This window comes from Neophocaena asiaeorientalis, unplaced genomic scaffold (genome assembly GCF_003031525.2).
Source record: "Neophocaena asiaeorientalis asiaeorientalis breed wild unplaced genomic scaffold, Neophocaena_asiaeorientalis_V1.1 scaffold278, whole genome shotgun sequence".
Classification (NCBI taxonomy): Eukaryota; Metazoa; Chordata; class Mammalia; order Artiodactyla; family Phocoenidae; genus Neophocaena; species Neophocaena asiaeorientalis.
The window spans coordinates 106628-111564 of NW_020174431.1; positions in this window are offsets into that span (position 1 = coordinate 106628).

Below are 4937 nucleotides of genomic sequence, written 5' to 3' on the forward strand. Positions count from 1 at the left end.
TTTTTTTGCGGTACGCGGGACTCTCACTGTTGTGGCCTCTCCCATTGCGGAGCACAGGCTCCGGACACGCAGGCTCAGCGGCCACGGCGCACGGGCCCAGCCGCTCCGCGGCATGTGGGATCTTCCCGGACCGGGGCACGAACCCGTATCCCCTGCATCGGCAGGCGGACTCTAACCACTATGCCACCAGGGAAGCCCGATAGCTTGGCCTTATTTTTATGGTCCAACCAAGGAGACACATTCATTCCAGTTTTCATATAAAAGAACATGTAGATGGAGGGGACCTGTCAGATGAAGAAACAATTCTCAGAAATAATATCATTCCAAGCCTTTGGAACGGTCCCCTATGAACTCCAGGAAGCGAAATGTGATGTCAAGGGGATTGGACTCAACACTAGGGTCCTTCTGTCCTTTTCATGAGGAAAGGGTGGAGCCGGGGCTGTTAAAAGACATCCAAGGCGATAAGACGCTCGCTCAGGCAGCCAGGGACGCGCAGTCTCACTTATTCCCCAGAAATATCAGCGGAACTGAACACTTTCAAACAGCGTTTTCCAAAGTTCATTACAAAAACGGAAGGAGTCTTTGAGCCCTTTGCATTTTATTTGTCCAGCTCATGAAGTATCTGAGTGTCCAACGGCAGCAAGGTCATTCAATTCCAAATGTGCCCATCTGTGGGAAAGGTGGCTGCTAGTGGTCACCAGAGAGCTGCTCTCCGCAGCCCCTGCACAGTGAGGACCAGGGGATGGGAATGCTCCCGGAGGCAGCTGTGAGGGGCACTGCTCTGCCTTTAAGGAGAGATGAGACACTCCTCCTCTTCAGAACTGCACCCCGACATTCTTAAAAACCTGGGTGCCTGTCTTCCACCCTCCCTGGTGTGGGCATCTTTTACAGAATGCAGCATCCATCCTCAAAGGCCTTGTCCGAACAAGGGAGATGTATGAGCCTCCCTTCCACTCATGATGAACTAATTTGAAAGATAAGGATACCTTAAATCACACTGGAGCCTCCATCAGGATGCAGTTAATGAGGGGAACAGGACTTCAATCACTAGCCCTAGTCCCACGAATAAAACACAGTGTTTTTGCAATATCAGAAGCCTCACGAAGTCTGTTCTTTTTATGTTAAGTCCCTCACTAAAGAATCTGAAAGACCAGCCATGCGATGTACACTTAACAAGAATTCCTTTTTCTTCAACTAAGAAGTCCCATGCTGCAACTAAAAAGATCCCACATGCTGCAACTAAAAAGATCCTGCATGCTGCAACTAAGACCTGGTGCAGATGAAATTAATTAATTAATTAAAAAAAAAAGAATTCCTTTTCCATCCTAAAACACCTCAGGGACATGACTTGTGACAACTCCCTGGTGGGGCGTGCAATAAAGGGTCCAGTTGAGAAAAGCAGAGAGAAGAAAGGAAGCAAGTTTCCCCTAGTCCCTGTATAAACTTTAAAATCAGCAAGAAAGGCCAGGGGTTGAGGTGCTTTTGAGACCCAAGTGCCATCTGTGATGTGGTCCTTTATATCCAAGGGGAATGCCGGCTCACGGAAACAAGAACATCCAAGGAACAGACCGCCTTGGGGTCCCTGCTCCCACCTCTACAGCCCACAGCTGCCCTGAGGTCTGCAGCATGAAGGAGGGATATCACTAAACTGCTGTGCTCAGCAGCAATCCTCTCAAGGTCCATCCTGCCCTGCCCATGCCCCCTCCATGGCACAGACGCAACCCACAGTCTCCTAGCACGGAGCCAGGGAACCCCCAACATTCTCCTTTGTTTTCAATAAATCAGCTTCATGAAAACATAACTCAAATACCATGAAATGCACTCATTTAAAGTACACAATTCAATGGCTGTTGGTGTATTCACAGATATGTTACTATCACCACAACTTTAGAACATTTTGTCACTTCAAAAAGAAACCCAGGACCCTTTAGCTACCAGCCCCCATCCCCCCACTTTCCTCCAAACCGCAGCCCCAAACAACCACTACAGATTGATCTTCTCTACAGAGTTCTCTACTCTGGATTTTCATATGAATGGAATCATATTGCATGTGGTCTTTTGTGGCTGGTTTCTTTCACTGAGCATGTTTTCAAGGTTCATCCACAGTGTAGCATGTGTCAGAACAGTGCTGTATTCTTTTCAATGGATGAATAATATTCGCCATCTTTTGCTTATCTGTTCATCCACTGATGGACACTTGGGTTGTTTCCCCGTTGTCTATTAGGAATAATGCTGCTGTGAGCACTCACATGCAAGTTCTGTGTGGATATGTGCTTTCATTCCTCTTGCGTATATGACAGGAAGTAGAATCTCTGGGTCATATGATAACTGGTTAATCATTTGAGGAACTGCCAGACCAATGTCCAAAGAGTGTCAGCATTTTGCATTGCTGTAAGCAGCATATAAGGGCTCTGCTTCCTCCACATCCTGGCCCGGGGGTGCACAGCTTCAGCTATGCAGGATGAGTAAGCTCTGGGATCTAATACACAACTCGGAGACCACAGCTCACAATGTTGCAGTGTGTACTTGAAATTTGTTAAGGGGTAGATCTGAAGTGTTCTCACCCCGCCCCCCCACACACAAGGTAATTATGTGAGGTGGTAGATGTGTTATATAAAACATCAAAAGGGCCCCCTTAAATATATATAATTCCTATTTGTCAACTATATCCCAGTAAAGTTGATAAAAAAGGACAGATGTCAACGTTCTTCAACCCCAGCTTCCTCCAGCACAGAGGCAGCTCTGAGGCCGACTGACAGGCCAGATCCCGAGTTCTGGACATTAGGGTACACGACTTGGACTTATGAAGAAAAACGCTTACACAGTTACACATCCATTTCTGTTATGAGCTTGTCTTACATGGATGTGAACGCCGTCCATGTGACTAAACGAGAGAGTTGGTAGGATTTAAGAGGGCGGCTTCCTCATCCAGCAGAACAGGAGCACAACCTAAAGTGAATCTGAAACTAATAAGCCGAGATGCAGGGACGTAAGCCTGCTGTTTATAATTAAGGAGATGAATTCCAGCAGGAACACCTAGCAGAGTGGATAAGACACTGGCTCTGGAAAAGAGGATTGGGGGAAGGAGTGTAACAGTGGCGGTTTAAAACTCTGAGCCTTTCTGTAATTGATTTTTAAATTATGTGCATTTCCCGTTTATGGAAGGAAGGAAGGGAAAAGAGAACAAGAACGTGCTTGGATCCTAGGCATTTCTTCAGCCTGGCCAAGTGAGGATGGGTGCTGGGTGTTCAGCTCATCTTCCTGTGCAGGACTGGACTGGGGGAGACAGGAAGCCCTTAGGAAAAAACACATTTCCGGGGCACCAACTGCACAAAGGCTCACAAGTCTGTGCACAGGTGGATACCTCTGTCCTCACGCTAACTTGCTGAGTTAGCAGGTGGCCCCCATTCTGCAGGGGAGAAGACTGAAGACTGGAGGGGCTGACCAAGCGATAATAGTAAAACTACTATTGGACTCTGGACAGGATGGGGCACCTCTCAGCCATCAGTCTCAGTGGGCTGCCACTGAAATGGACGTTTCCAACAACAGTGTAATTTTTGCACATTTTCTCCAGGAAGTCCCTATTCGAATGCACCTGCATTCCCAGATAAAGCACTAAGCCATTATCTAAAAAAGAAAAGCAGAACCTGAGGTTGGGAAGTGGCTTTTAAAACTTACCCAACCATATTAGTTATCCCCCTCCTTTCTTCAGTATTTGAGTTCAGTATTTAGGATTCACTATGTCTCCCTATTTAGGAGGAAGAGGGTCAAATGTCGTCTCTAACTGGTGGGGGTGGGCTGTGTACTAGGGAGGACTGGAGCCTCACACTGGTTGAGTTTAATCCTCCAGAAGGCAGGGGGCGCTCTAGATGTCACGCCCTCTGTATGGCACCTCATAGGACTCCGTGTGCGGTTAGAGATTTATACAGTCATCATCAAACCACAATAAAGACTATTGATTACTGTGATGATGATATATGTTGCCAGAAATGCTTTCCATCTTTTTTCCCTCAGTGGGTGGGAAAGAATTGGGAAGAATTTTCACTTTATGAAAGCAAACAGAAAATACAGCATTTTGAAGCAGAAACAGACTCTACAATATGCCCACAACATAGTACAGCAATAATTAAAAGTTACCAGACTGATTAAAGTGCCAACTGTCTGACAGAAACAGTAATTACACAACCTCCAGGGTGAAACGAGCCATCGTGGAGCCTGCAGAGGGCGGTGGGATCGTTTGTGAGGCTGGTAGGGCAGCCCCCTCCCGTGCAGGCGGTGCCCTGGGGGCGCAGCTGGGCAGAGGCAGCTCTGGGACTCTTGACATGGTGCCGCTTAGAGGGAGGAGGGGGAGATAACACAGCTGGAGGCAGGAGGAATGCAGGTATCCTCAGGTGTCCCCTCCCTGTTTTCAGAAATCTCCTTTTCACTTCATTTCTGTTCTTTTCACCAAAATTATGATCACGAGCTAAGCCCGCAGGACCACTTGGTTTCCCTTCACCCTGACTCTCTGTTCTGTATTCTTTTATGGGATGGTCAGTCAGGTGCTGCCACAAGAGGATGCAGAGGAGAGGCTCAGGAGAAAACAGAGTGTATTACACTCATGGGTCCTGCAGACAGGAGGCAAGGAGGCATGGCCACCACGCAGTGCCAAGTGGGGAAGCACCAGGCTGGTCCAGAGGGAGGGGAGAGCCACAGCCTTGGCCTTTGCTGTGGTGTCTGTAGGAAACAGAAGGCAGGCAAGTGAACAGTTTAGGGCTGGCTAGTTTGAATAATTAAGGGGTTTGGGGCTATAGGCGTGGGCCCTGGTCGCCTGGCCCCTGGTCCTGGATGACGCAGGCAGAGGAGAAGTGCCCCCCTGGGGTGCACAGGCAGGGAGAGGGGGTCTGGCTCTGGGTTGGCTGGTCTGTGTTTCACAGCTGCCTCCCACTGGGCCCTTT